The sequence below is a fragment of the Tyto alba genome, unplaced genomic scaffold (genome assembly GCF_018691265.1).
Source record: "Tyto alba isolate M040663 unplaced genomic scaffold, T.alba_DEE_v4.0 Super-Scaffold_5, whole genome shotgun sequence".
Classification (NCBI taxonomy): domain Eukaryota; kingdom Metazoa; phylum Chordata; class Aves; order Strigiformes; family Tytonidae; genus Tyto; species Tyto alba.
This window is the reverse complement of record NW_024881326.1, coordinates 3,372,685-3,396,553: the sequence shown is the minus strand read 5'-3', so window position 1 is coordinate 3,396,553 and position 23,869 is coordinate 3,372,685. Positions and strand designations below refer to the sequence as shown.

The following is a 23,869-nucleotide window of genomic DNA, read 5'->3' as shown; positions in this document are numbered from 1 at the left end:
ATTGGTTTAATAGCAAAACCAGCCTAGGTATATTCATCCATCTGTTTTTATTGGGAATATTTCTACATGAATACATCACACCACTCAGTTACTTAAACTGTTATGCATCACTACCAAGCACTACTCACACATCTGCAGACAAACAATGCTTTAGGGGCATGTACAGCAATTTCTGCATATTTATTGAAACACTAATTCCAGCACAGGCAACGGGATCTCTGCTACTAAATTCATAAAGGCCAAAATCTCACCTTTTAGATGTCTTCTTGATAAAAGCAGCTTTAGCTTACACAGATTTAGTCATATCAGGTCTCATTTCACAGGATTGCCTCCCAGCGTGTACCGAGTAAGATTCATCTGCTTCAAACTTCACAGATTTCCAGTAATTATCCTTGTAGAATTGGGGAACTGTTGTAAACCCAAGCCACAATTTTAATTCAACATCCAGTTTTGTTTTGTCTTTTAAGAATGCTCCACTTCTTGCTGCTGCTAGCACTCAGGCAGCGCCCTGCTTCTGTCGTCAGCAGCCCCTGTCCCACAACTATCCCAAGTATGCCTCAGCACCATTTTCATTGCATTGTGTGGTTTCTCCATTCCTTCACTGATTTAGTCCAGGCCTCTCCTCGGGGCTCTCAGATAATGAAAACCATGTGAGAGTAAAATGTAATCTTCAAACACGCAAACCAGTTTCATGTGCATTATCAGAAGGGAGCAAAATGTTGACAGTGCATCATTTGTCCCTACCGATAGGATCAGGCTGTTTTAATTGCTGGTGAGATAAAAAAAGATTAGAATCACCATCTACATTAACAATAAAGTGAAAATTTGAACCTAAAAGCTTAAGTCCTGAAAACAATGGAAATACAATCCCCAAACAGATATATCTATTTTATTCTACCTTAAGGTAGTTTTTCCTCATATGTCAGTTGTGACATCCTGAAAATTTGTATCATAAATTGACACAAATAAAAACCACAGGTGGAAAAGGGTGCAGAGAAAAAAAAAAAACAATCACTATAGCCTAACTTTAGCATGGAATTTTCTAGCTTTTTCTAGCACTACCACAATTTAAACTATTTTAAGCCCCCATATGGAGGAGCTCTTCTTATTTTACAAAGCAGTTTTACAGAATTTAACAGGACTAGTCACAGAATACGGAAAGCAAGCAGGCATGGCCCATCCTTTTCACAAAAAGCTGATTTTTATTTATTTATTTATAAAAAGAAACCGTTAGAACACAGGTAACTAATCAGCTGTGGGTCAGCCTAACAGAGCTGGTAATGCTCATTCTGAGATGCTGTGGCTCAAGGAAAGGAACAAACCTAACAGTACTGGGACAACCCCATATCACGAAGCAAGCACATTTTGTGATCTCAATGGGTATTTAAAAGTAAAACCCAACAGAAGATCCAGACCACCAAATTTTTAGAAAGCAAGGATGTGATAAAAGTGGTTTTGGTGTTGGTCTTTTATTATAACCACCTGGGTTTTTCATGTGCACCTTGTAAAGACCTTTAATTAGTTGTAAGATGATTAATTAAGCCTCACCACCACACTGGGAGGAAGATATTACTACCTTCGTTTTAGAGCAGCATTGATTGGCTAAATCCTGGCTTACATCTATGTTTTTGTTGCCACAACTCTGTCACTCAGGGAATTGATTTCTTTCAATGTAACTATTCCCGCAACCACTCTAAAGCAGATGCAGTTACACTAGGAAATAATTGTTTTTAGGTATATTACTTAGGAAAACTTGCGTAAATCATACCAGCGAAACTTATTTCTTGCTAATATAAACTTCATCACCCCTAGAAAGATTTTCCATAATAAATGGAGCAGCAAATACTTTAAGCATAGATCCTGCCTAAATGGTTTTGATTGAGGATGCAGGCATCCCAGAACTCATGCAAGCAGAAAGCAGGGGAACTTTCTGAGTATTTTCTGCAGCTGGGGAAAATACTTCTGCAAGGTATCCCTAGCAGCTGCAGAAACAAAAAGTTAGAGCTACACAATATTCCCCTAATGAAGAAAAACTGCATGTTCATGTTTTGATGGTGCAGTGTCAGCAACTAATAACGCACCACCTTATGCCACTTAAGCACTGAGATGTGCTAAAATGAACCTCACTGAATGTGCAGAAACCACAGGTAACACATTGCTCCTTAAGCACAAATCCAAAATAATTAACCTCTTGCCAGCTCTCATTCAGAGCTGTAGTCAAGGTCAGCAGTGCTTGCAGCAGGAAATGCACTGAGCTTTCTACCGCCCGAGGAATGTGACTGCTAGGGCCTCGCTCACTCGGGCCAGAGAACGGGCTACCCTGGGTCTCGAAGGCAGCACCCAGCTGAAGTGCTCCCTCAGAGCCCTCTGCCTCCCACATGCACCGTCTTGCGCCCTGATCTCCGCTTCAGCCTTCTGAAATTGCTCCCTGGAAACATCCCTTCAAAACGCCACCGGAGCAGTTTGGGAAGGGGCCACTGGCCTCCCATACAAATTTTCTCTTCCCACCCCTACTTCCCCAAGTCAGAAACACATTGGGTCTTCTGCCAGGTGGTAAATCCACTCTTCCCCCATGGGTGCTAAGATTTTTTTATTACTTATTCTTTTTTCAAACAAGATCTGAGTGCTTCACACTCTACCCCAACCTGGCAACTGCAAAAGCTGTTTTTTTTTCACGTAACTTTGGAGTCATCTTTTCTGTCTGCTGTCTACTGTTCCCTGATCTTACCCAAATGAAAGGTGGAATAGGGTACAAAAATCGCTCTCAGTCTCCTCAACTTTTATCATATTGCAGTAAAAAGTGTTTCAAATTTGTTTTTAATATGAATATCAGCGTTCAGTCATGATGATTTCAGTGAACTACAGATTACCAATTCCTTGTGCACCTCCGCAGGCTATCTTACACTGTTTCCATGTTCTCTGTCTCCAGAAAAACAGAGGAGGTTTCAGCTTTGTTTCTTTTCAAAAAGACAATGGAAAAACTAGGAAGATATGTTTTCCCACCCTGTTTTTCCCAAGCCCCACAACAAGACAGGCTAGCCCTAGTATGAAGCAATAAAATTTGTTTCAGCTGAACACAGAACCACCCAAATTAGAACAGCGGGAAGAGTCCACCAAACCCTGAAGTGAACAAAGTCACTGAAATGTGGAATTACTTTCCTTGAGGTTTACAATACATAATCCTAAGAGATTAAGTAATTCTTTTAAAAAACAAGTTGTGTAGAGACACAAAGCATTTTAAAGCAAACAAACATTACTGTGATACAACTCTCAGATAAGGTTTTACAAATATTAATTAATTAATTAAACAAAAACTTAAATTGGCTTAATTCACAGACAGAACTGCTCAACAACATCTTGGTCTACAATTAGACACTGTAAGTGCTTTGCTAATAGAAATAATAGCACAAGGCTTTTAAAAAACAACTTTATTAAATCAGTAAACGTTTTTATGGTTTAAACAAAGTCTTGGTTCTATATTCTAACTAATACTGATGAACCTTATACAGTCCAACAGTAGTTATCAAGAAAAATGACCGAAGATCTCTCCAAACTTCCAAAGATTTTCAAATATTTAGTATTTAAAAAACATAAAAGGTTATTTTAAGCTTAGACACAACCAGACTAGACAACAGTCATTCGGAGAGAGGATGAGAAAGTAAAAAAGCAACAAGTATGAATGGCAGTATTTATCTCTGAATCCCTTCTGCGGGACCAAGAATGCAGACTGCGTGCCAGTAAAATATGAGACGATTCAGCTATTAGAAACAGGAGAGAGCATTCGCTTTTCCAGTGCCAACCTAGCAATACAGGAGCTGCTCATAACAAAGCATGACACATAGAACAACCACCATGAAGGATGACCACGACTCCTGATCCCCAGGCACTACAGGAGACTCCCACACACGTTCTTCCTTCGCTTCAACGAAGCACCTCACATAACCACTACTCCACTAAGACATGATTTTAAGACTTTGAGAACTCTGTTTCCACAGGTCTTCTTATTTTGTTCTGGTTTTTGTTTTGTTCATGACTTTTTCTTTGCCATTTCTATTCATTCCTCTTTCACTGATTCCCTACTTACATCAAATGTCTGGTTTGCCCTGAGTGGCCATTTATACACAGGTAGGTTTCAAATATATTCTTACTTAAAAAATGACATCCAAATGTCTAGGTAAACACAAATTCTATCAACCCTGAAAAACTCCTTTCACTACAGGTATAGTAGGCAAGTAAAACAAGTATTATATTGCACATTTAAAACCAAATTACTCCTAGGAGCTCCTTTACATTATTATTCCCCCCAAATTGTTGAGATTTTCTTTCTGTCTTGAAGACTACATTTCAAGGCTACTCTGGAGAGCCAAGTAATGTGCAAGATTCAAATATTTGCCGACTTTAGAGTTCTCCATACGGTGCAGTATTTGCACACAGATACAACTGCAGCATCAGAACTGTTCAAAGAATGAACCAAATTCTTTTGCAAAAGTTGAAGGTATGGCCGTAGCATGGAGGCTGCAGTATGCAATTCTTCCTGTGGCCAGCACTGCATTCCAGAGCTGTTTGGGAATACACTCTCTTCTGTTGAAAAGGGTTTAACAACTGAGAAGCTCTTGCTGCCAAACTGGACTCACGGGGCAGCTATGTGCCTGTTCTTTCATAAAGACAATGATTTAAAGCTACAACATGATGATGCCATAAATGGGGCACATACAGAGAGAAGATCGGGCACAAGAGTTAGATGAAAGTCTAATCTAGAAAGTAACCACTCATCAGAAAGCAAGACAAGCAAAGAATTCCTGAAAGCAGAAAAAGAGCTTAGAGAAGTCAGTCGTGGTCCAGATTCAACACAATGGACTAAATCATTTTGACAAATCCTCTAGTGCTTCCTGAAACTTTATAACCCCATCAATAGGCAATTTGGAACACTTCTATGAAGGACCAAGAGATCCAAGTCCTCTCTTGTATTTCAGTGGATAGAAGAAGAGAAAGAGAGCCTTGAACCTTCTTGCCAATCACCAAGAATGACTGTTCTCACACTATTATAAACATTTGGTCTCCATGGAAGGGGGATACCTAGCAGCAAACATTGGCAACCAAGGACATTCCACTCCCACTGTATCGTCCACAATAGCAGGGAGAAAAAGAATCCAATTAGGAAACCTTTGAGAAGACTTCTTCAAAAGTGAGTGTCTGAAAATACCTTGAAACATGGGAATGTGCAACAACAGTTAGATGGGGGAAAACAGACATCTTACTTTATTCTGAAAGCATTTACACTTCACCCCAAAGTGGGAACATCTAATAAACCAAGAATCTTTTGCCAAGAATAAGGTCATAGTTTTCTTTTTAATTCAGAACAGAACCTAACACACACCATATTCTGCACTGAAGGGAGAATCTTGTAATTTACAGGTGTTTGGAGCCAGGTTTTAGTTTAATACAAACTCTTAACATGTAAGAACTTCCTTATATTGGGCTTTGTCTTCCTGTTGGGTTACAGTTCTGCAGCTCTTTAAAGGCTGTCAGTAAGAATGAAGCAAGAACTGCAAAAAAAGAGTTCTGCCCCAAGAGTGGTATGAACAGATACATTCATTCACAGTATTTATACATTAACATACACTTGGTCTGTTGATAATTCCACAATTAAAGACTTATCTCTGTATACACATTAATACAGCAACAACATAAACCTACATCGGATTTTGTTCCACATTAAGAAAATAAAGCCTTTAATGAGCTGAAATTTTACTTCAGTTGTTCATTCACTGTAGTCACAGTGAGCCCTACCCACAGAGCAAGACATCACTGTGCTGGGTGCTATACAGAATTAAATGGTACAAGTTATTCCATCAAAAAACCCACCACCACACCATCCCCCTAAAAAAAATAATCACATTACACTCAACTGGAGACAAAAGGAAGGGATAGAATGAGGGAGAAGTGTTTATGCTTTGAGAACTTGGAGGCTGCAAATTCTCAATTTCATTGTCATGGTTAGAAAAACATGGCAGTAAAGCAATGCAACCTTATTTCTAAATAAACAAGACGACTGGTCAGTCTGCTGATGAAAAACAGTATAAAGAGAACAAGAGAACTATTAAATTATTGACACTTCTGGGATTCTTGCTATTCTTTTGCAAAGTGAATGGCTTATGCTAATTAGGATGAATGTGAAATACATCATTCAAGCCTTCTTGTACAAATATAGTTCTTATTTATCCAGAAAGATCCCCACCAGCTGGCAATGTTTGCATACAATGTTAAACCCAACTTCAAGAGCCCATGTATTATGAGTCATTTTACATTTAAAAACATTAGTTCTCTTAGCTGTTCTTGAAGATGGCGTAACCCATGAGAAGAATTTTAGTGGAATACAACAATAATACACTATGTTATCATCCTACTTCCTCTAGCACAAAAAAGTTACAAGTTTTCTGTTGTTTGGTGTTCTTTTTTCTCCTAATGGTGCTTTGACTACAGAACATCTTTGGAAAAGGGACAAAAGGATTTGCACCGATCCCTGCTGTATGAATCAAATATTTATGCTATGCACTCTTTAAGCACTTTCATCTAGTAACCTATGGAATGTGATCTCCTGACCTTAACCCTCAAGCACATCTAAATCAGCTGCCCTTTGAGACGTATTACAGACTACAGAAAGTTTTTATACATCTGTATTTCAGGCATATGAAAACCTTGTGGCCCAGCTGTGGCATTCTGTGCTACAAAGCACACATTAGTCAAAAATCGCTCAAGCATGCTTCAGGAAAGAGTAATACTTTGATTCTCCCATGTTTATGGCACAATCTGATGTCATATGGATAGGTAGAACGATGAACCACGCTATCAGTATATTAACCAGCCATCACAACTTAAATATGTGTCATACCAAACAATACCACAATTACAAGGTGCCATCACCACTGCAATCCTGTGTCCCACTATATGGCCCATTCTGCCTACTCTGCACTGCCCAGCTTCCTCTCAGCCTCCAGCCTCCTCCCCGGCGCACACGGTGCTGGCTGCAAAACATCTCCGGAATCAGGAAGATGATGAGCCTGGGGGAAGACCAGGTGCCCCTTTCCCTCCTCCTGGAAATCCTACTCTTTTCTCAAGAAAGCTCTAGAACAGAAACAAATCATTCTGAGTTGTGTTTGTGGCTCCCAGGAATGTCTTAAGGACAAGTGTTATGTTGCAAATAAGTGTCCTGGAGAAAAAGAGAGGGAGACCAAGTGCCCCCACATGAACCCGAAACTTCAACTATGGGACAAATTTGTCCAGAGTCAGCTCATGACTCTATTCGTAGGAGAAGCAGTCACTGAGGTAACCCTGGTGAAAGTCTGACCCAAAGATTTAACAGGGTCATGGTCTTGATGGTAGGCTTCATGTTTTTCTGTCAACCCTGAAAAACCGACATGATGCTGCCCATTGCTCACACACAAACAGCACAAGGGTGTTGGGCAAGCTCAAGAAGATGGTTCTTGTGTTCTCACACCGATTTGATAGAAAGGTTAGGCCCCAGAAAAAGTCAAGGGTAGCAGGGAAAAGTGAGACAGTAGCCAGAACATATGCCATGTCCTCTCCCCCGAGATGGATCCAGGTCAGTCACCTGCCCCCGTCCCCTCCCAAGGTGCCCCACTGGCTGTTGCACCTCAGCAGAGCCTGAGGCACCCTCGGGTCTCTGAGGGACCATCAGCTCAGAGCACACTGACTTGCTGTCCCCCCTCAAGGGCAAGAACAGGACACATTTTCCACTTTATTTTCCACAGAAATCACTCCAGGGAAGAGGAACGTGGGGGCAAAAAAAGAAAGAAGAGGAACAGAAACCACAACAGACCAATATGTAGCATTTCCTGTATCATCCACAGGAAAAACCCACGCAGTGGAGAAGAGCATGATGTCAAAGCTGGTTTCACCACATGAACAGTCAGATCCTCCTGCTGGGGGATGCTGTGTGTTTCCACGGGGAACAATATAATCCATCCTGCAAAGAGGAGTCCTACTACCAGCCACACAAAATTCCACAGGTCCTTCCCTTGCACAAAAGACTGGTAGTGATGAAACTCTGGCTGTGGAGAAGCGTGTACGTGGGTACAGAGCTGAGGGAGAAGGAATATTAGCAATTCACAGCAGTATTATCACTTGCAAACCAGCACACATTCAGCACTCGGCCCCTACAGAAAGGAATATGCTACAAAATATGTTTCCCTGCACAGAGACTGGGCCTCCATCCAGTTATTATGTGCACATGTCCCTGCTGCGTTTTCAGTCTTACTTAAAAAAATCTCAAAACAAAGAAAACATATCCTCATACTCTGTACAGTGCCAAGTATGTTCCTAGCCATGTTCAATAATCTGTTAAGGCATGTTAATTACGGGTTCGACACTTTTACACCTTGTGACACATTAGTAAAGCACTTAATGTAAAACAAATTCCAATGTGAAACAAGAAATCTCAACTGATTGTGGAAGCCCTATTTGCACGCGTGCATACATAAATGCACATACATGCTCCTCTGTGAAGCATGACGAGCAAAGACAATCTCAACACGTGGATTACAAGCACAATGACTACGATTATTTTCTCAAAAGAAAAGAGCACCACAAGAAGCACGGCTGCTTTCAAACACAGCCTGACACAAACCCACTTCAGTGACTTCCACAGAATTTTACTTTATCCAGTTACATACACGCACATCACTATTCATTTTGGCTATTTACTACCAGTGGTGAAATGGGTGGATGAGTATTTTTTTTGCAAGATGAAGAGTAATCTTTACAGGAGAGAGAAGTGATGGGCAAGAGCTGACAGAGAAGAGAGCCACTCTAACTCCCAGGTTTAGGCTGCAAGAATGAATGCCGAGTCCCTTGCGCCATGAGCACGTCTCTTACCTACTGATCTTCTGAAGACAAAAGGGTTTTCTTCTTTTCAGAAACTGGACACTTGTAGCTCGTTGGGTCAGTCACACAAAGCTTCCCTGCTGCCAAAGGTATTTTTTTTCCCCTCGGGTTTTTGTTGTTGTTGTTTGCTTTTTTACCCCAGAGAGTAAAGGGCAGAACAGTGGATTCAGCAGGGGCAAAGGGTGGAATTCGAGACTCAACAGGCAAACTGCAGAGCTCTCTCCAAAAGATGTTGTATTTCAAGGCGCTTTCATTTGCAAATCCTTCTTCATCCTCAGTGTCAATAAAACTGGAGGGGGGGGGGGGGGGGAAGTAAACTTTTTTAACTGCAGAAATAAACTGGACTCCACAGAACTGGGAACGTGGTATGAACTGGATTTGTGGCTCGACTTTTTCTTTTATTAAAAATAAATATACTTTCAGACAGGCAATCAAGATAGCCGGGTGAAAATCCAACAGAGTCAGACAGGACCTGCCTGCGGTCCTTGGAAGGAGGCTAGCGGTATCTCAAGAAGGGCAGAATAAACAAAAAGAAGGGGAAGTAGTCTGCGTCGCGGCGGAGGCTCCGCTGTCAGTGGCAGCACCGCCCTGGGCACTCGCAGCGCCCGCGGCCCCGGCAGGGAAGGGCGGCCCGCAGCATCGCGGCCGGGGGAGGCTGCTCCGCTCCGCTCCGCGCCTCCTTCTCCGCGGTTACCTGTGCGCAGCGGGGCGAGGCGAGCACGGAGGAGCCGACGCGGGGCTGGGGCGGCAGAGTCCCCCGGCACAGGCTCCCGGCGGCGGGGCAGGGAAGGGAAGGGAAGAGAAGGGAAGGCTCCGCTCCCTCCTCCGCCTCCTTCCGCCTCGCTCTGCAGCGCGGACGCCCCGCGGGCCGGCGCTCCGCCGGGGCGGGCAGGAAGCGGCCCGGAGACCGCCCCCCGCTCCGCTCCGCCCCGCTCCGGCCGCTATTGTGTGCGGGGCGGCGAGGAAGCCGGTCCCGTCCCGGGAGAGCGGCGCGGAGCCGCCGCCGGCCCCCGCAGGAGCCAGCGGGGTGAGCGGGCCGTGCCCGCGGGAAGCGGCGGGGAGCGCATCCCGCCGCTCTGCCGGGGCAGCGGGGCCCCGAGAAGCTCCGGCGGCGCCAGCCGGGAAGGCGCCTGCGAGCCTTTGGGCGGGTTCTGCCCGCGGCTCAGCACAGAGGGCGGGAAGGACGGCACCTGAAGTCCTTCATCCCTCGCCCACCTGCAGAAGCCGGTGCAGGAGTTAGCCCCAAAGTCTCAAAATCATTCCGCGAAGCCAGTGGAGTTCAATGGGTTTAAGCCAACGGATCCGAGTCACCCACTTTTTGCTGGCCAAATGCTGAAAATAATTGAGAGCGTGGCAAGAACTGATCACAACTAACTCCATATAAGCAGGATATTAAAGGAGTTCCCTGTATATAATGTTCTGCTGAAAACTATAATATACATCACGTAGTCTTCCAAGGCTCAGACAATCGTAACAGGAAACATCCCCGGACCTCTGCTACGCTGCCACAGCTGGATCTAATGGTTGGTGTGGAAAGAGGAGATGGAAGAGACTTCAGTATTTTCCCCAAATGCAAGCACGGTTTTGCAGTGTTTCATCGTTTTACCAGATGGTAAAAGATAACAGCCTTTAGCGCCTGGAATCACACTGTAGAATTTCAACTTAAAAAGCAGTTTGGGTTCAAACATGTAAAAACCTTTAAATAAAAGCATGAACATATCACCTTTGTGCATGTCCCCCCATTCAGTGAATGCCAGTAAAAGGATCCTAAAATGTTGATAAAAGCTTAAGCCAGTGTACCTGTTTTGGAAGATCTCATAGCAGTAACGCGGTCACCTCTGCAGCAGTACCAACCTCTGTGTCAGAGGCAAAGCTCTTGTTCAGAAATAGGGTGAGCAACACTCACTTCTCCTAGCCTGATGCCTGTCATCAGGGCAAATCTCCAGTCTAAACAAGGCCCGAGATAACAAACTGGTCCTTCAATAGGGACACACTGGTGTACAAACAATGGTGCCTTGCCTTTCTCACAATCCACCTCCTCCTCTGGCTTTTGCATACAACACACTCGAATCTTCCCACTGTGAGGTCACTCCTGTCCGTGAACTCTGGAGGACGATCTCTGAGTGACAGCTTCTACTTGTCTCCTGGCTCCTGTTCACTAACTTGTAATTTCAAGAGCAAGCAAAACAAAAAACGAGAGAAGCTGTCACGGTGTGTCCACAGCTGATTTAATACACTAAGGACTGGATGCAAACACTAAAAGCCCATTAAGTAGTCAGTCCCAGTTTCGTAAGGTTTGACCGTAAGATGACACCAGTTCACAAAAGTATTAAATGTGCAAAAACTGACTGCATGTCAAATCCCTGCACAGTGAAACCTGGCCTCCCAGAGTTCATTTAGGGTTTTTTGTGGAAGAAGAGATAACATGATTCAGCCATTTACCATTTAATTGCTCTAAGCAAACGAATCCCTTCCAACATTCCCAACTCTTCACACTGAAAAGAAAGACCTGAAAAAAAATTCAGGAAGTCAAATTTCAGAAATCCCAAATGCAGCATGTATAAATATCTATTTTTTCCCCTCATAACTGACATTCATTCATTGGAACATTTCAGTGGAACAAATGTAGAAACACATGTAAACAGTTCATTAACATCCCATAACCTTACAGTTTGCAAATGCAGAGAAAAAAAAAACACAACGCAGAACAAGCTAATGAAGCACATATTTGCTAGATGCTGTGGGGTGGAGTTGTAAGGGAAATATATAGCTATAGTGTGTTAAAGAGTTATAAACTATTCTTTAATCACACATCCTGTCTCCCTCCCACATGCTAAAAGAAAATAGTGGGGAGTAAAGAGAGAAGGTAGAGTCATCAGGAGAGTAAAAATATTGCTTAATGCAGACACTGAAAAGCAGCTAGCCTTGCCCGAGGCATATTAACCTCAGCTCATCTGCTGCTGTTTATTCTACAGAGGACTAGCACTGCTTATGTTTAACCCACACAATTGGAGATAACAGCATTATCGGAACTGGAAAAGAACAAAGATGCATGAAATCCACATTCTCTTCCTCAAAATATTCTCCCCCTGCATCCTTCCTTCACCCAGCTCCCTGCCCAGCCCAGTCCTCAGGAGCTCCAGCACACATCTGAACGGCTGCCAGTGGAGGAAGCGAGCAGTTTCCATACACACATCACGCCACAATGTGGGAATTCAGGAAACAGCACAAGAAAGGGGTTTCTAATAACTGTTCCAGCATATTCGGGCCAATTTATGCAATCATACAAAGGTCACAGTAGATGTGTTAAAAAGCACAAAAGATAAATGCCACAATGGCAACTGGTTCAGAGTAGGAAAATAAATCTTGAGCTTACGAAGTGTTTGGATGACCTGGAATTGCTCCACCTACAATTTTTTAAGAGGTTGTCCTTCACATTCTTTAAAATTCCTCCATCTTAAAGTTCCTCCCTCCAGGAATTGCTGTAACTCTGCCGTCCTTTGTCCACAACAGCTGGAGCTCAGGAAGCTGCTGATATTATCCCTCATGTACAGAGGGAAATCACTGCTCAGTCCTGCGTTCATTCAGTGCAAGCTGAGAGGGGTGTAAATTAATTTCCGTGGATCTCTGATCTTGGGCCAGTTTAACGGAGCTTTTCTTCTTGCACATAAAAATTAACTGTTAACAGTGCTCAGAAGTGCCATTTAGCTCGTGGGACCAGACAGTACATCCCCCCCCCCCCCCCCCCCCGCCAAAGTGGGGGGTTCTTTGTCTAGTCTGTAAATATGCTGGTGGGTGAAATAATGGCCCTACAGTAAACAAACAGTAATGCAAGCAACAGCAAAAAAGATGAAGAGGAGCTGAGGAGAAGTTTACTAGGTGAGCAGGAGCAAGGAATAGGTAATTCTGAAACAGTAAATTACTTTATATTTCTTGACATAGAAGGCAAAGTCAGTTTGACAAATATATTTGTTGAAGGAAAGTAAGTTACCAAATACATTAGGGAATACAGATCAAAACAAGATGAGATGATTTCAAAATCATGTAAGAATCACAAGAATTGTGTGGAGAAGGCACCAAGGTACAGGAGGGCGAAGTGGTTTGTCCATAGTCGTGCTGTGAGTTCAGTCTAGACTTGGAAAGTCTCCGAGAGTCACAGGCCACAGGGCCTGCCTTGCTGCCTGCGTGTACAGTGAACTTGGATGTACAGCACTGCAGCTTTTTTGCTGCCATTTTACCACTGGGTTGGATAGCACCCAGGGCTTTCAGGGTGCTCACGGCCATTTTAAAGTTGTATTTAGAGGATTTGATGTTGCTGCCACATCCAGCCCCAAGCTGTAACAAACCCTGAAAGGCTCCCTCAGGTCCTGCCACTGGGTACGGCTAGAGACCAGCTATGATTTCTAAAGAGAAACAAAACCCATCTGACAAACATGAGATTGAGGCATGAATTATATGTAAAACCAGTTATCATTCACCAACAGATGGTAATGACAGGCATTCATAGACCAACACCACCATAAATTACTACCATGAAACTTGACGTGTGCAGAATTGCTAGAAAAATGCTACCTTTCAAAACACAAGAGCAGGAATAGTTATGAAGTATGTATTCCTCTGTTCTTTGCTAAGTAATTGCTGTGTCTTTCTACACAAGTTTATTATTCTACCAATTCTACATAATAAAACTTTAATGACCACATAACTTCTGGGAGGGAAGTAATCGCTGCAGAGATGTTTGCATAGCCAACTTCATGTCCTGACTATATTGTGATTTACACTGTGACATGGCTCCTGCTGCTCATCTAAAGTTTTGTATGCTACTGCGTGTGAAGATTTTTAAAGTATGTCAGTTTGGATGGTACCTCTAATGGAGTGTAACTCAAGTTCAGCATGGTTCCTTGGGTGAAGAAAGACCATGCACAGGATGGGGAGAAAAGGAACAGCTTACACAGTGAAATGCAATATAGAGGTCAGCAGTGGTGTGTCACCCATGAGTTGATTGATCAGGTACCACCTGTAAAGAGAATTATTCTAACTGCTGAACCTTGGCCCCTTTTTATGCAGAATTTCAGAAGAAAGCTGTGTAACCAGAAGAGTGATAAACAACTGACAGCTATGAAAAAACAAATTAAATGTTTCAGCTTTGCCCTAAATGCATTCACACCCCAGTCCCCCAGACTTAAAAGTAATTTTGGCAGAATAAGGACAGCAGGGTTAGTCTGGACAAATGGATTTTCTTACAAGACACTGTTCTTCTCCCAAAGAAGGACCTGTAAGCCTTTAACCGATGTCTATTGTAAGTTAACAACCTTGATGTACAAAAGTTGACTGTTTCCCTTGTTTCTCTGTACTCTTGCCTCTCACACCTCTGTAAAAAGAGATGTCTCTTCAAAATGTGCTGAAGTTAATTAAAAGACTCCCTCAGCTTTCAGTGAATTTGGATCAGAGTGAACTGCAAGAGTAAGGCATGGAGGCCCTGCACTTCAACACAGTCTTTGTTTGCTCTTGATGACTGAAGAATGTATGGAATCACAAGAGAGCAAGATGCACAGCAGGTTCTGCAGCAAAAAACAGACTTGATAGTCCTGATATTTCAATGACCATAAAGATTCAGAGGGAAAACCCATGACTGATTTGAAACTGAAAAGCCTAAACTCTTCAAAGACTCCAGGACTTACAAGGGTACAACTGTACTGATAAATACCATGGGGACGAGGGAGAGGGAGTGCTTTTTGATTGAAAGCTTTAGCAATTTGTTTTTAATATTGATGTCAGAAGTAGACTCAGAACTGAGAACTGAAAGAAGCCCAAGCAAAAGTAAGCTTTGGCTGGGAGCAACCTTCCATTGCCTGGAAAAGTTAAAAGTACAGTCTCAGTGAAAAAATGAGCACCGCGTAGATGCTAATGCTCTACTAATTGTAGGAGCAGTGCCATCTTCCCCTACTACACAGAAGCTGTACTGAATAGTAAACAGATTATTCTGCACATGAAATTAAAGAAGAGAAATGAAAGGAGAAATAATGTTATGTACAAAAATAGTAAAATGCATTGGAACAAAATATATGAAGTTCTGTTAAATAATTGCTTCAAAAAGTGGCAATTACCATTTTTCTGAGCATACAGTTGTGATCTTAAAAATGATCTTTCTCCTATAGTAAGCTACAAAAAGATTGATAATTAGAGACTGAAAGATATCAAGTTACAGATAATTGATTAACATTTTTCACAGACATGAAAAACTAAAAATAGAATTATGGAACAAAGTCTGGTTAGATTTTACAATCAATTTCAGAAGCTGTTGCCACATTCTGGAAGAGCACCAGCACTCTCTGCTGGTCATCTTTGTTCAATAGTTCTCTAGAGTCAAAACGAGGAATGAAAATGCATTATGTTTTTGACATGGAATGCCATTTTTTTGTTTTAAATGGATGATTAATTAGATCCCTATCAATTTAGCAAACAGCAACTCTAGGAGCTAGTTACGCTTTTGGAAAGTATACAGTCATTATTAAGAAGTATATTTACTATGGGCAATCATTCACTGGAATACATTTCACTCACAAATAAACATCTGATGTTTAATGCTTCCCTCTGCAGAAAGCACTTCTGCTGTGCTGTAGCACAAAGACAAGCTGGTGTGAGAAGTTCCCATGATGCCAAATCCCTTGGCTCCACCCTGACTTTCCATCAATTTTAGAGCTATGCCAAGAAAAACAGCTCTTCTTAAAAAAGTCCTACTATAGCCCCAACATCTTCCCCTATGGTAGTCACAGTGGAAATACTACTACGTTTTAATCAAAGCAAACCTGCTTCCAGCCCTGTCTTTGTTACACCCTTTGCCAGGAAGCTGGAAAAGCTTTGACACCCTGTCCCCAGCATGCACCCAAGCCTTGTCCACACCCCGCATGGATTACTTTACTGCATCTGAGCCAGAGACTGCACAGCGACACGCAGATCAGGAGCAAAAAAATATAAAAAAACAAAGCCAAGCACCTAAGTGACAGCTGTCCCAGTTTCCAAACTATGCACAGATCAGGCATCAGTAAGAAGGGTTAAAGACTGGCAAATTGAATCCATGTGCAGCTCATGAAAGTGTGGGAAACAAAAGAGACAATGTGAGTTAAGGACAGAGTATTCATTAGCAAAGAGCTCAAGTTTCTTGGCTTTTGCCGGTCTGTTTCCCAATGGCCATTTTTCAAGGTAGCTTTTTGTTCTTTAGTTTTGAACATAGTCCTGGAAAGACATTATACTCTTTCTTAGCAAATGAACTAAAGCTCAGTACATGTTGAACTGCTTAAAATAATTTGTCTTTTTAATTCCCTGGGGGCAAGAGGGGAGAACAATGTCAGAGGTGGGTTTTTTTCTGCTGGGCTACAGTGGGCTTTGGATCAGAGATTTATATGACATAGCTGATCCAAAGACCTCAGACACCTTCATAAATATTCATTTATACTATGGTATTAAATACATAAAGAAATCCAATGTTTAAAAGAAAAAAATACACGAGACTTCATAATGCAGCTGTATCGGTTTGAGTCAGAGTAAAGCCATTACTGGAGAATGGCTGCCAAGCTCTGAGCTGCTGCCCCAGCTCTGCATTGCCCCGGCTGGACCTGCCAGCCCTCCCTTCCAGTGCCTGCAAGGCATTCGGGAACTTGTTCATGAGGAAGGTTTCAAAGTGTTTGGGCTGATGAAGAGATTCAGTTTACAGCACCAACATTAGGTTGGAGAAAGGGGTCCCACAGTCATCCACACAGAAGGGTCTGGGGTCTCCAGTTTTTCCACTTGAGGAGCACAGTCAACCCTCTGATCAGGTGGAACGTGCAGCCGCGGCTGAATTAAATGCTGTGGGGGTGTGAGCGGTGCCAGTGAGGCCCCAGTGCTCCCAAAGCCCTGTGGTAGGTCTGTACCTCCCCATCGCATCTGGGAGACATCCAGAGCAAATTCCCTGGTGCTTAGCCAGTATTTCGAAAGCAGCTCCATACCTGGTAGGACATAAATACCACCTTACGATCTGCTTCATAAGGTCCCTACATATAAGCCAAGTCCTGAAAAATCTTACCTTTGCTTCTTCAGAAAAATCTGAATTTTGGTTATCCAGGGGGCTTAGAGAGGATTTGCTGCTCAATCAAGAAAAAGCAGCAATTAGGGTGGGCTTCGGAAAAAGCGGTTAAAATAGCAGGTCATAAATTGAAACCTGGGGTCGATTTCACTGTTTCAGTCAGTAGATACCTGTATATTAAGTGTAGCAAGATACACAGCATTTTAATTTGACTATTTTACTTCATGAAGTAAAAAATGGGAAGAGCAGCTTCTGAATTAGAGAAACGGCTAAAAGCCTTAAAAGGAACAAACACCGTGGTAAAAATATGTAAGTTTTAACACAATTGTAAGTCAAAGTCAGAAATCATTGTTCTAATGCATTCTGCTCGTGACAAATCTCAACTTCAGAACGTCACATCTGCACAGAGTCCCAAGGAACTTTTTAAGCATTCAGGGATCAACAACACTTGGCTGAGTGGGACAGAGTGACAGCCAAATGCCAAGCACTGCACTCTAAAACACTGTATGAGGAACAGAGATTCCTGCCTAAGGGATCAGAGCAAGTTTCCCATTGCACAAAAGGACAAAAGGTTTCAAACCTGAAGTTTTCAACTTTTCAAGGAAGTTAGTATTTCAGACATTACAGGACTCGGCAAGAGATCACTGGTCTACAAGGAATGAGAAAATGCTAAAAGCCTTGAGAACTTGAGTAACAATAGGAAACTAATATGATTATTTTTTTTTAATATTATTAACTATACATACCAGACTGCTCTTAAATATTTTCCTCCCACATTCATACCCACACCTTTACCTTCGTACCATATGAATTCCGTATTCAGCTCTGTCCCTTGATCACTAATGCAGACTCCTAAGCTTCAGACTTCAAAGAAATGCACACGTAAGAGTCACAGGCACAGGACTGGAACAGCATTAAAGCCTCCCTGTGCAGGAACCTCGATCTTCTGTTTGACTTCACTGTACAAATATCTCATTCTATCATGACTAGGAAATTCAATGATTTATGTAGGGCTTCCCACAGATTAAGTTAATAAGGGAACCCAACAGTGCCTCATCTCCTTCCGCCTTCCAAACACTGGTAAATGAAAGGAAATGGGAATGTCTCCTGGGGTAAGGGAAAGACGTGAGCGCTCTACAAATGTGCAAGTGAAGAAACCAAAGACTTCATTGTGTGGATACGCACTTCTCCGGGAACCCTCTTCCCTTCTCCTCCCTCCCGTAAGTGGTATATGATAATGTTCTTAGGAAAACTTGGTTCAAGTGCAAAGACTTACCCAGACCACACTGACAGTCACCTAGAATGGTGGTGGTTTACTTTTTCTCCTGCTTTTTTTTTTTTTTTTTTAATATTTTTTCTTCCTTTGTCCCTCCCTTCTTTCTTCTGTTCTCACCCTCTTTTTCTGCTGCTCAAAACGTCTGCACTCCCTGTTTCCTTATTTCTGTAGGTTCCCTTCTGTCATTTGTAGTACCTTCCAGTACCACCAGCATTTCCAGGAGCTCTAGTCATGTCAAAGCTTCCAGCATACAAGAATTACAGTTTACTGAATTACAGTTTAACACAGTACAAATGAAGAAATTGCAGCACAGATAGATCAAGATATAGGTTTCTCCAAGACCCTAAGGAACTTAGGGATTCATTTTAATGTAACTTGCAACCAACATCCCTTTGAGTTATATTTGAAAATTACATCAGCATTCTCCAGCCAAAATTAAGCCTCATCACAAAACGGTCTGAAAGCCAATCCGGCCTTTTTCAGCTTTATTTGTAGCTGCTCGTGTATCACCAACTTTCAAGGAAATTACCCAACAGCAAAATAACACAGGTGCAGTTTCTTTAGTGGTAAGAAAGCTGCTACAGGTCATCAGATTCAGGCATTTTCATCAACAAGATGGTGTACCCTTGCTCTGAGCTAAATTAGACATTACAGTTGTAAAGTGTGAGAAGCTGTTGTAGATACACATACTTTGAAGTGCCTTCACCAGCCTTATGATCCCTCATAAAACAGTGGGCTGAAGTGACAGTACTGATGGTAGACGGTGTTATGGACCAACGATTTACTTACTGAGAAGGTGAACTATGAAGCCAAACTCAAAAATTTCTCTACCTAATGAGAACATTGCAATTAGGTCATCGCTGAATACTGCATAACCACAAATCGGAGCAAAAACATTCCCACAGAATAAGTAATATGTGACAGCAGGTATTTGGAATGAGAACAAGGATTTCTTCCACGTAGACCTACTGCTGAATTATATAGATAAACAGCGGTCCTGAGATAGCTTCCAGTGGGGACACGCAGGTGTCAGAATACACAGACCCAGTTTAGCACTAGAAATCTAGAGCCTGAACTCCCAAACATAAAAGTTCATGTCCATCTTTGATGAAATTTGACAAGGTGTTCAGAGCATGCTTCAGGGTCAGAATTTTATTTAGCTCATGTATGAATTGGATCCAGGCCACAACCTTCTTTGTATGATCTGGACTCCAGTTTGAACAATGATTCTAATTTCCAATAACTATTTCTGCTAAAACACCAGATCAGTTCTACTCCTAAGCTTGCTCAGTTCAGGTTGTATATTTTGGTAAGCCCCCAAACATGAGACCTTTACTCAAATGACCAGACAAGGGACTTTAACAGGCGAACACTCTCCAGACTGCTTTTGGTCACTGAAACTCCCTGACCCTCTACTTCCCTCAGGGCCTGCACAGGCACATGGAAGTACCTGCCGTAGGGGCAGACAGGTTGGGATAGTGAAGATTTGTGGGTTAATGGGATAAGGTTTTGATCAGGGAGATTAGGTTATAAGGCCATGCCTTTGAAGACTGGCTTCTTCAGTATGGCACTTTAGTTTACAATGGGGGATTTCTTTTAATTATATAGTACTTTTAATTATTTATGACCTATATTATCTGCAGAAGCTGCCCAAAACCTACCTAAGCCTTAACAAGGCTAATTGGAATAATCACATTTTTACCTCTTTTGTAAAGCACCTTGAGTCTTACTGATGAAAAACTCTAGGACAGGATTAGATGCTTAATGAAAAATTATCATTAAAAAGCGGAATAAAAATTAAAAGTGAACTAAAATGGAATTTGCTATTTTATACTGCATTAGGGTTGAATTGAGGATCATTTATCAGAGGTGACCCACTGAAAATTTTAACCTGAAAATTGAATGGGGATCTTCTTCATGCATCTCACAATAGGAGATTCCAGGCGAGGATGCTAAGGGCCAGAGTCTAGGCCTGAATGTTGTGAGAAGTCAGAACAGCCCCCCAGGTACCTGTAACAGTGGAAGTGCTGGACTATCCTACCATATATCGGTGATTCAGTCAGTTCTTGGCTATTTACAGCATTAAGCAAAAGCAGTGGGTGTTTAAGATCACCCAAGTTGCTGTGTCTACCACAGCTCCCCCACACTAAAGATTTGCCCTTCCAGCCCTCAACTTCCCCAAAAAGTATCCCGGAATTGAGACAGATGGGATTTCTCCTTCTGCTTTGACCATCTGCTAAATGTCACAGTGAGTATTTAGGGGCCTACCTGAATCACCCTGCTAATGAAAGGCATAATCTTCCAACCCGAGGGCAGACCATGAAGCAGTAGTGGGATGGCTAAACCCAGAGCCTCGAGGGGCTGGTGAGATCCCCACTCTCTACCAGGCAAGGATGCAAACGCAAAGCTTCTAACTCTTTGGGGATTATCACCCTCCGACTGGCATTGTGTTATCTCAGAGATCAAAGCAGAAGGATTTGGAGACACTTCTGCTTAATTCAGAGTTCGGGCAGATGTGGATAAGCTCCTGTGGGTGTTTGGGGCTGGCAGGGACAGGGACTCTGAAGGGAAGAGGACAGCAGAGCAGGCACCATCTCTTGCAGCTGGGCAGGAGCAGAGGCCCTGGAGCTCCTCTGCAGGACTGTGGGGAGCAAAACATCCCCTTGCGTTACCTGGACTTGAAAATGGACCTGGGAAGGGCCAGGACGCCTCTGCTCTCTCATTTGCACCCGCTGTCCCCGTTATCACACACAACAAAGAGTCCCCATGGGAAGCCCTCACAGCCTTCTCCTTGCCCCGCTGCTTGCCCATGACTAGACTTTCCCCGAGACCACTGGGGGTGCCTGCGGTGACCCCCAAACACTGGCCGCGGTCCCTGGGGCTGAGCCACGGAACTGCCCCCACCCCCGCTTACCTCACCCGGGGAAGGAGATGGTTTCTGTGAAGGCAGCGGAGACACGGGAGCCCCTTCCCCGAGCTCTGAGGGGGAACCCCTCCCCGGCTTCGGGGGAGCCGCAGGGCCGTGCAGCGCTGTCCCAGGAGGTGCGAGGAGGGAGCAGCGCCGGGGCGGGGGCGGCATTTACCTCAGGCTGGAGGCGCGGGCAGGAGGAGCTGGGCGCCGAGGGGAGAGGGCCGGGGCCACCGCGGCCGTTAGGCGGGAGCCCCCTCCTCGGCAGCCCCTCCGGCGGGGGAACCCCCAGCGCCGCTGCCCGCTGCACCTGCCCCCAAGCTCGGCATCCCGGCCGGGCAGGGCGGCCGCGGCCCCCGCTTTGTCGCGGAGGAGGGAGAAGGAAGGGAAGGAGGCGGGGGTGCCGGCGGGGTAGCAGCAAGCCGCGCTCCCCTCAGGCAGCCGGCCTCGCAGCGGCGGCCCGAGCCCCACCCCCACACCCCCACCCCCGTCGCTCCTTACCCCATGGGCGCCTGCCCCAGCGGCCGCCCGCTCATCCATCTTGCTCCTCTTTCCTCCGAGGTGACAAAGCCGGCATGGCAATGAGAGACACCGAGGAGCTCTGGGAAGTGCCTACCCCAGATTCAGTTATTAACTTTCACCAGGCGGCTGCAACTACGGCACCCGGCATCCCCCGCTGGGCCAGCGCCTGCAAAGGCGGCCGGGAAGTGTAGTCCTGCCGCCTCGCCTGGCCTCACCGCCCGAGAGCTGAGCGGGAACACAAGCCTCGCAGCGCGGCCCCGGGTCGGCAGGGAGCAGCTCTCTGGGCTCCTTTAGGTTTCCACGTCTTGGCCGATGGAGGGAGAGGCGGTCCGGGCGGATGCCCCGTGGAGGTAGCTCCTCGCCGGCAGGCCTGGGACACACAGACACCTGAGGGCTAAAAGCGCAAAAGTCCTGTGTGAAACACCGTCTGGGCCGTGAGGCACACCAAGGAGGCAGGCGCCGGGAGGTATGCGCGGAAAAAGAAGGGACGGAGATGTTCATCCTTCCCTCCGAGAGAGGGGGATGCCTTCCCCGCTGTCAGGGCGTCGCTCACAAAATGGCCGCTGCCCACAGGAGGCCCCGTGCCTTGGAAAGGCAGAGCCGTAGCAAAAAGTTTTGATGTTTTAGTGGTTTTGAAGGTACATTTGTCACAGCTGGCCTCCTGGCCGGCCAGATCTGCAAATATTAAGGATGGCCTGCGCCGCCTCTGCCACATCACGACTGATGTCCCTACGCGTGGCTGCCGAGTCCCCAGTGCTATGGGGTGACTGCTTTTTTTACAACTAACTTTTTCGAGTACCATTGCACATTTTACAACACAGAAATGCAGTATCTACCTCCTGCAATTAACAGTAAATTATGCAGGGAGACACCAGTATGAGAGCTCACATATTTTGCTTAAGAGAAGTGTATTTTGTTGACAACCAATCTAAAGTCTTTCATGTTAAAATTTTTTATAATCTCAACCATTTGGATTTAAGGTCTTTTTTATTTCACCTGGCTTCTATTATCAGACCACTAAATGTGCTAAATGTATTACCTTCATCACGTTTTGAGCTTTCTGCGACAGCTTTGTCTTCTGATATTTCACAATATTTTCAATATTTCACAGTATTTCTAACTAGCAGCATTCCTTACCCCAAAATCACTCTCAACAAAAGCAATAAAAATGTTAAAAGCAGGATTTTCCAAGATTAATGTGTAGAAAAGTTGTCAGAACACATGCCAAAATAATCTAGGAAGACCGCTGTGACTCCAGATGATATAAAATTTAGTGAGAGAAGAAATATCTAGATGCCTTAGGAATATTTTATCCTTGCAATAGCCAGGTGCTAAAAAATGCTAATAGGCAAAGCTTAAAATAAAAATATCTGGAAACTGTCACTCAAGTAATCAACCGCTGGTCATCAAATGTGCAGCTCCTGCAGTCTCATCTTGAGCTGTTTCATCCATTTTTCTTTACCACCAATAAATCTGAGTATGTCTCCCTTGCTGTGCCGGGTTTGCTCTGTTGCGCACAGAGACCTGAACATCGCATTAATTAAAACAAGTGATGTAGAAACAAAAGGACATTTTAGAGATGTGAGTAGCAAGCATCCAAAGTCAGGTGGAAAAATGCTTTTAAGCACAGACATCTGTGTTCATGGAGCATTACTACTCCTTGCCCTGATTACAGATAGCTTTGTTTTGTTGCTTTTGATGAAGAGGGGAAAAAACCCAGCAGAGGTAGAGGCCACACACCAACCTTTTACTGTAAACTCCAAGGAGCTATGGAGGGAAAATCTGTTATTGCTCCATGGGAATCCAGCAACACAGGGGTACAAGAGTGACACTAAAATGGGCTGTGCTGTCACGAGGCCTTGTTTGCTGGAGCCAGACAAGAATGATCTGTTCTAAAACATGGTGGAATGTTTGTTTTTGTAGTACTGGATTTCCAAAATCCATAGTCTTTTTGTGGCCGACAAGCTCACTCCTTTCTTTGCCTCGTTACTGCAGCTGTCGGAGGTCTGCACCCCTGCCTGGAAAACATGAGCAACGGCAAGAAAGCAATCCTAGCAAAAATCTGCATCATTCATGCGTAATGAGACAATGCTTGGGAGATTTGCAAAGGAGGGGAGGAGGAGGAGAAAACCACAGCGCTTCAGTCATTTGCATTATTTCTGGTTTCTTTTCTTTGCAATAGTCACTTTTAGCT

At 43.9% G+C, this 23,869-nt stretch overlaps 1 protein-coding gene across 5 annotated transcripts in view; it reads right to left on the bottom strand.

The window, feature by feature from the left end:
- Positions 1-22,232, bottom strand: part of AMOT (angiomotin) — a 61,185-nt gene extending 38,953 nt beyond the window's left edge. Inside the window, exon 1 of one of the 5 annotated variants that reach the window (XM_042807431.1) lies at positions 21,655-22,232. The gene's annotated coding sequence lies outside the window, so the exon portion shown is untranslated. Of the gene's footprint in view, positions 1-251; positions 367-8,895; positions 9,792-10,704; positions 10,725-21,159; positions 21,357-21,654 lie in introns of those variants that run through there. The other 4 variants (XM_032983379.2, XM_032983380.2, XM_032983376.2 and 1 more) reach the window with 4 other exon arrangements.
- Between the last annotated feature and the right edge of the window lie 1,637 nt (positions 22,233-23,869).